Consider the following 8,691-nt stretch of genomic DNA (forward strand, 5'->3'; position numbering starts at 1 on the left):
TTTGAGGACGAACGAGTGTAGTGGAGGCAAAGCACGCACAGTTGTCTTAGTAGTGCTAATTTGAAGGAGTTTGGAAGTGAAAACACCCCCCCCCCCCCCCCCACGGATTCGTCACTGATACCTTCCATCGATGGCTTTACGAATCTGCTTAATACTTATAAGAAAAACATGAGAGTTAGCTGTGGGCGCTCGGCAGTAGAATTCCTGCATACGACGTACCGCAAGTGAAGCTGCCGTCTGCTAAAAGAAGCACACCATCTGTTTCTTATGCTGCCCTTGTTTTGTTGAGTTTAATTTTGGTAATGGCGCGTACGTTTCATGTTTAGGTGAATTTTGTTATTTTGACTTCATTCGCTGCCGACATTAGCACCTGCATGTTTCGTGGCACCTCTTTTTGCAGAACGTCTGTAACGCACGCTTCGTTGTGCGTCGTAAAATTTGTTTTATTCATTTCAGTGTTCAAATTTTAAGCGGTTTTCACTCCAGATATGCAGCACAAACTAGTACCTACAGACGCCCTGTTAATCTACGCCATTTTGCCTGCAACAAAGTAAAAATATTGTGGGCATTTGCCAGGGGGATGTCTACATCTGCAGGGCTTTTGGTGCCATATGTTAACAAATTCTCGTTATTTGTACAACGTTATATTTGTTTTTATCGTGCATTTTTATCATGGAACAAGGGTGTCAGCTTTGTGTTTTTGATCCACAACCAACTGATGCACAACTATTATCTGAAACTGCAGTTAATTGAATTAAAAGCGGTGTAGCACGGGTTGTTTGAGTTGGTCCTCCCCCGAACGAACTGGCAAGCTTGCACAAACTCCTGACTCTATTGCTATCACTATTGCGATCACCACGAACTGGCCCATTAATTGCACATTCCAAGAACTGACCCAGTTATTAACTCTACTGAGATCGACCAGCATTTGTTTACTTTCTCTTACTCTCCCTCCCCATTCCTTCCGTCCATCCTGACCAGTAGTCACCCTTTTCTTATAAACGTTCTCTCTCTCTCTCTCTCTCTCTCTCTCTCTCTCTCTCTCTCTCTCTCTCTCTCTCTCTCTCTCTCACACACACACACTCTCACTCTTACTCTCACTCTCTCTATTTCTTTCTTTCTCTCTCTTCATTTTTCTGCATTCAAATGACGATGTTAGTGCCATCGCATCCTTGTTGCATCGATCCATTAGGAAGGTCTAGAGAAAGGCAGGTATGCAGTTACAATTTTAAAGCAATGTAATTCCTGAACCACGGATCACTTTTAATAGGTGCGCGCTGGATGTATTCGCGAAGGCCGCAGAAAAGAGTCCCGGAAAGTGGGCGAAGACAAAAATGAAGCGACCTAAATACGTGCATGCACTCTAGCTTTTCTTGGTCTGGCAAGGTATTTCCGGAGCTTCATGAACCGTGCCTTGGGGCAAGGTACTGACAACTGTGTTTCTGAAGAATGCCCCCTTCCGCTGTGCGAGAAAGTGCAAAAGTCGCGCACGCCGAAGTAGTGCATGCCGTTTGAGGTGAGGCTACCCTCGAGTTGCTCCGAATACCTTTTGAGCTGAACACGCACGCTCCTCCCTCCGGAGCAGTTAATTGCCACTCTAAACGAGCGCGTGCATTCAACTATCAACTATTGGTAGCCAGTTGGGGTTGTTTACTACTGGTGCAGGGACAGGAAGTACGCGCGGGAAGTATGTACAAACGAGCAAGAGGCTCAGGCTGTTTGGCTTGCGGTGAGGCATTTATAACCGTTGGATAAATTTGAAACCGCCAGCTTTAGAAATCTGTTTAGAACCTCATTTTGATTAGCTCCCCAGCTGATAACAGTTGAAGCCAACCCGAGTACATTCATTATTACAATTAAGGAGCAAGTGCCAACACAATTAGGCATCTGGTGTGTGTGTGCCCCAGAAACGGCTCCGGGAAGGTTAGGTTTATTTGTAGAAGGTGAAAGTCAGAAGGATCTGACGACATTCAGTTGAAATCCCGGTGGTGCTGGTCACTAAATGAACATTTTTCGCCTTTTTAAATGCCCCGAATTCTAAAAAATAGTGATTTCGACGTTCCTGTCTTCAACAGATATGAAGTTGATAGGACTTCGTATAAAGCATTCGACAATTTAATCTTCCGTTTCAAATGTTCAATACCTGCAGTATCAATCAAAAGATGTATGGCATATTGGCTTTGGCCTTTGTATCGGACTCATACTATCATGATACTAGCCAGATTTGCTGGACAGCATGACCATTATCTCTTCACGCTAACCAGCTCGGATTTTTTAGGAAGCCCTCGTTCCCTAAGCTACTTGCACCAATCGCATAATTACTCACGCTATAACAAGTTCTCAGCAGAGATATTAGCAGTGCGGCTACATATCGCGAAATATAAATGCGTCCGTATCATACCTCTGGAATTTTCCTAATGTACTGGCACAGCAGAAAATCACAAATAATTGGTACAAAATTAAACAAATTATCCGTTGTTCAGAAACGTACTCCAGTAATATAACAACATGTTTCAATTTCGAATTCCCCAAATATGAAACCAGAACATTAAAAATTCATTACACTGACGTCACAAGTACATTTTAACGCATACCACAACTTTTTTTCAAGTGGTCTGTGTATTAACTCTTTTATTTTGTCAATATTCATCAAGGAAGCCTTCATTTGGTAGTGTGAACAGTGAACGTGCATGTCTGGTAGTATGTTCGAGGTTAGGAGGCATGTGTATTAACGTGCAGGAAGTGCGTAATGTTTTTGCTAATTGTAGGGCGCAGACCTTTGGCGGCCGTCTATGCGCTGATCCGCGTCGCCTTCGTCGTGACCGAGCGAACGATGGCTGGACCGACGAGTGAAAGAAAAAGCGAACGATGAAAAGCACAGGAGGAGAGTGTCGCGGAATTCGGAGGGGAGGGCGGTTCGCCGTGGCGGCGCGAGCCAGCGCTCTCCGAAAGTGTGCGGTGGGGGCGGGGAGGGGGCAGTATGCTGCGCCCGCACGAGATGCTCGACGGCGTGACCCTTGGCGAAAACGTGAAGGGGGCGTGCGCGTGACTATGATGTGTCGCGGTCCCGCGCCGCCGACGCAGAGGCTCATGATCGCTGCCGTCGAGACAACCCACGAGTGAGTGCTGCCTCATCGCACTGCTGCTGCGCCCAAATATCGCATTAGGGAGTATTGTAATCGCCAGCCAATTTTTTTTTATTTTCCGATATATTTTTTACGTGCACTGCATTTTTGCATGGATAAATAAAAAGGCCTACAACCGCGCATGCTTCCGTTGCCTTGTGTAGAGTGCGCTATCACACTGAGGTCACTAACTGGCGTTTAAAAGCGAAGCTTGTTATGCCTCACTGACGGCATCGTTCGTCACGCCAGACGCACTGCAAGGAAGCCAACTTCATTCTATTGGTTGCACAAACTGATGATGATGATAAGCGAAGGCCCATCAGGCACCTCAAGAAAGAACGCTTCCCGTGCTCGGAATCGAACGTGGGACCCTCGCGTTATGAAGCTGGCGTCTATATCCATTGCACCATTCCGACACGGTCGAAGCATTCTGGATTTTAGACTTTCAATTTAACTCAGGTAGCATTTAAAAAAACTTCATGTTTTGATCACCTTTCTCTTAAGAAAGGGAGTGATATTTTACTGTGCTCCCCAGCATCTGTGATGTTAAATGAATATCTGATGGGGTTCGATTTAAATAACAAATTTAAATACCGATAATAGAAATGATGATGATGATTACGAATATGCGTAATCGTAGCGTATGTTCTGCTCCTCCAAGGGGAAAATAGTTTCGACGCCACTGAAACCACTCACTTCTCCGACGACAAAGCCCTTATTTCTCTTAAAAAACAAAATATTCTTGCGCATTCATTGAATTTCTGACAGAACGACCTATTACTTCGTTCATGACACAAGTTCAAAACGCGCATGTTCCTCGTATGCGCAGCGAGCACCTATACTTTGAGGCAGCATATTGCATTGAAACAGTAACATCAGGGTACTCGTTACAACTTTGCCACAGCACCACCTTTCTAGGGCATCAGCATCGATTTCCCACCAAATACGCTACCAGCAGCACTCAAGTCAACAAACTTCGATTATTTTCCTTTATGTTGCATTTATTGTGTGCAGTTCTGGTGCCCAATCTAAAAAAACCTCGCCAGTGGAGCACTAACGCTCTGTCTTGGCAAAACAATGGGCGCTGTCTGCTGGGCACTTTCTCTTCAGCGCATCTCACTCTTCATTAAACCGGATGCAGCATCCTTCCTCCGTAAACGGAGCAAAGTAGGCCACGCTGAAGCAGCACAGCTGTTTCACTGTCGTTTCGCGGCCTTTGTTTTCCTTTTTGTTTGCGCGCGCGCGTTACAAGGCTACCGCGGGCTGCGACGATGATTTATTTACTGTTTTTTTTTTTACTTTACTACTCTCTTTGCAAAAGGGAATTAGGCTGGAGTAGACATACGAGGGAAAATAGAAATACGAGGGCGTGTTATATATTAATGCGCAGCATTCTTCGCCGAGTACCCCCACAGCCAGGACCGTGTAACGCCCTACATTTCCACAAAAATGCAGATATCGCGGAAGTTCTACCTGTAATCGCTATAATGGCGTAAATGGGTGTAACTGGTCGCACGAAATTTTGAAAAAATAAGAAATAGAACAAATATTTTTAAAAATACAGAAATTGGCGAAATGTGTAACACCCTGTGTTTCCACAATAATGAAGATTTCGCGAAAGTTTCACCTGTGGTCGCTGTAATAGCGTAACTGGAGATAATTAGTCGAACAGGATTTAGAAAAACCAAAACATTGAGCGGGAAGAAACTCACACTCAAGAGAAGCGGCGTAAGAATGCTACGCATTAGTAGATAACTCTCTGAATTTCAGCAGAATTTTTTATTCGGTGAGGCGAATAGACCATAATTTCTTTAAAACATATCTTGCGCGTGCAACCCAAAATGTAGCTGCAAACGGGTTTAAATCTTCTATATAAGCTATTAAAGCCAGCGTACCGCAGGGGAGTATTTTAGGACCACTCTTGTTCTCCATTTACATCAATGATAGTGTAAATTGTACTGTTAATGCTACTTTTGTATCTTACGCCGCGGAAACACTACAGTTTTTGTTACACGCCTGTCGGAAAAAGAGTTAGAGGTACAAGGCAACAAAATACTGCTTGATTTACAGACTTGGGCATACGCGAATCCCCAACGCATAAATACGAAAAAAACAAAGGTTAACTTGTATTCGCCCAGAGGAAAACAGGTAGCTCCAATAAGTGTAAACTTATGCACTACATCGATAGAGATGGTCATCAGTGTGAAAATTGTAGGATTTGTTTTTCAAAACATCTAACAAGGAACTAGCACACTCAGTATCGGCAATAAAAAACTGGCCAACTCCACAAACGTGAACCCTGAAGAGGAGCGATGCATGCAGTGTATAAGTGTATTCAAAGATTGCAAGTCTCTCTCTCTTGCCACACTGCGCACGCTGATTGGGCGCCGGAGAAGCGCCGATTGGAGGAGCAATCGCGTGCTTGCTGAGGCTTTGCCGCCCTCTCTTGCGTTGAACCCGAATTGAGCAATTTGCCTGCTCCATCTGCCCAGTTTGGGGTATAGTGGCAGGGATCAACGCGAGCTCAGTGCAATGGCCTGCGCCTCGCCCCGGGGGCTCGTCCTGACAGAGAGAAAAGAGAATTTATTATAAAACCACATATCAGCACGCAGCGACTAGTGGTAACAGCGCTGCCCGAAAAACACACAAAAAAAACAATCAGTTTCTAAGTACTCCGGGCAGCATACACTTTGCACAACAATTCTCTATGGTGGTGAAACAATTAAGCTACTCTGAAATCAATGCACAAAAAGTTCACATGTGTTCAAAGAAAGAGTTCAGAAACTCGTTGAAAGTCAGTACGGCACAATAGTGATGCTCAGGATGTTATTCCTGACCGCTATGAAACGCGTGGACCAGCGTAACAGGAAGGCTTCTTCACCTAGAACTGCCAACTCATTGCCTAAGTGATTCATAAGGACTGACCGCACACGCCACAGCAATGGAAACATCGCCCGTTGCGGTCGGGCGCGAAGACACGCGGCACCACGATTTCGCCATAATACAAATGCACCAGCACACATCAGGAAGTTCACCAACGTGTCATTTGAACGTGTGCTCATTCTAAGTGTAACACCAAACAACCTGCTAAGCACCGTCCAAAACGTTACCGCTACACGACACTGAAACAAGGCATGTTCCAATGTTTCAGTGTGCCCGCAATGCGGGCGCCGTGAGGAAAGCACAATGCCGAATCTCGCCAGACGGTCACACGTCGGAAAAACTTGCCAGCCACGCAACCATCCGAAATCCCTAACATCAGAAGGAAGCTCCGTCGAAGTCAGCTGATGCCAACGGACACCGCGTGATCTTGCTATCTGCTGATTATCTAATTGGTTTATTGCCAATTTTTCGGTGATCAACGAGACCCCGGCACCAGGTATTAATGCCTTTTCTTGCTACGACTGATCCCCGGCCCGATCAGGCCTAGCGTAGAGAGCCGGTGGGCACTTGAGTGTACCACACATTTATAGCCCGTGCACAAACAGCTTCTGCTTGTGCTTGATTGCTGAAGTGGACAGGGAGCGTTCCACAAATCTTTAAATCATGTTAGTTTATTTTTAACCTGTTTTATCCGTTATACATTGTCCTTATAGTACGGGTTACGCTCCCGGGTGTCCCGGTGTTTTAATACCGTGACTGCGGGAGATGACGACAGGAGACGCCGACAGCCCGATCCCCTTAGGTGCTTCGTCCCTAAAAATGTCATCTCATATCATAATTATTGCTCAAATGAGGCACATTTGTCCTGTAAAAGTGATTTTGTTGTATAACTCTTCCGTATGCTCGTTAACTTCGTACTGCAGTCTTGTGTGGTGCAAGATGGTCGAGTCAGATTTATCAAAGCTGCATCTATTACAAAGAGGTGTTTGCTACATAGCAAACGCGCACTACCAGAGTCACACGGGAAACGTTTATTTTATTTTATTTTATTTATTTATTTTTTTTGAAGCATGAATTTCTTTCAGCATATTGAGAGAGCGAGGTACGAGGTCTCTGAGACGACGTTTATTAGGCTGCTCATACCGAACGTTCCAAGGAGCGCGAGTCCAACGATGATGATTATGATTATTCACATATGATAATGGCGAAGAGGAACGAGTACAAGAAGTTGGGAAGCGTACCCTTCGGTGTGCCCACACTGGCTTTGATAGTGATGCTATGGCTTGCACGAAGTATGACATTAAAAGAACGCCGCTAATGCTCACAATATCCTCTGTACAGTCGACACTCGATAATTCGAAGTCGCTTATTTGGAATTTTCGCTTAATTGGAAGTGTTGTGCTGGTCCCGGCCATTTCACGTGCAATTAAGGGAAGAAATCGCTTGATAATTCGAAGATGCAACCAATTACATCGGTTAATTGGAAGTTATTTGGAATAAAGAGCATCGAGGTGACCGTCCTTTCTCGATAATTTGAACATCTTGATGGTAGCGCACTTACGCACGGACACCAAGAAAGGAGACGACAAACCACAGCGCTGCCTCGCAACTGATTTTTTATTAGAACATACACACATGTAAATACTGCAACGTAAAACCCATGTGACCACACATAATACATACGTCACAATCCATCGTGTCATTTCCAAATCGTGACAGGCACGAACAAACAGCGTGGATGGATGCGCGTTTTATCTTCGATTCAAATTTGCATGAAAGTGAGGTTGAATTTTTAAATCGCTCTCTAGCACATCGATAAAACGCGCATTCATCCACACAGTTTGTTCGTGCCTGCCATTATTTGGAAATAACACAATGGATTGTGACGGATGTATCATGTGTAGTCCAAGGTTCGACGAAAACTCGTCTGGTGAGGAAATAACATTGTCGGTACAAAACTTACACTCGCCAAAATGCTAAAAACAACAGGTAAAAACAAATGACGTTTCCCTTGTTCACATATGAAGCGAAAAGCGGCTCGGCCGTATTTATGCGTAAGTTGTAGGCATAGGCCCACGTGTCCGATTAAGAGCGTGCGGGGTTGATTGGATGTGGAATGATTCTCGGAGTAGGCGGGTTTATAATATTTTCTCGGTGACTATGATGCTGGCCGAATCCCAAGCGATGACGTGGCCGGTTACGTTTTGGTGTTCTGCCAAGGCGTTTAGCTGGGTGCGGCCGTTAGCAACGTCGTTTTTGTGCTCCTTTAGTCGCCTCTTGAAGTTTCCAGTTTCACCAATGTAGGCTGCGTCGCAAGTCTGACAAGGGATCTTATAGACCACCCCGTGGTATCTTTCACGTTCTAGCGCGTCTTTGGCGTGTACAAGTTGCTGTCGGAGCTTACTTGTGGGCACGTGGCAAACCTGGACGTCGTAGTTATCGAAGATTCGTGAAAGCATTTCGCTTACACCGACAGCGCAAGGAATGACGGCGCGCTGCCGCTCCTTCCTCGGTGATGTGGGCGGGTTTGCCGATCTGCGTTGCTGAGCGCTTAGGATTTGGCTGGGGTACCTATTGCTTGCGAGGTCCTCTGTTATCTTCTTTTCTTCCGCCCTCCGCGCCAATGTAGAAGGGCACAGGCGTTGCGCGCGTGTGAAGAGCGCCGAGGCCACCGAGCGCTTGT

This window comes from Haemaphysalis longicornis, unplaced genomic scaffold, assembly GCF_048455015.1.
Source record: "Haemaphysalis longicornis isolate Haplotype H1 unplaced genomic scaffold, Haemaphysalis longicornis Haplotype H1 scaffold_9, whole genome shotgun sequence".
In the NCBI taxonomy this organism is placed as follows: domain Eukaryota; kingdom Metazoa; phylum Arthropoda; class Arachnida; order Ixodida; family Ixodidae; genus Haemaphysalis; species Haemaphysalis longicornis.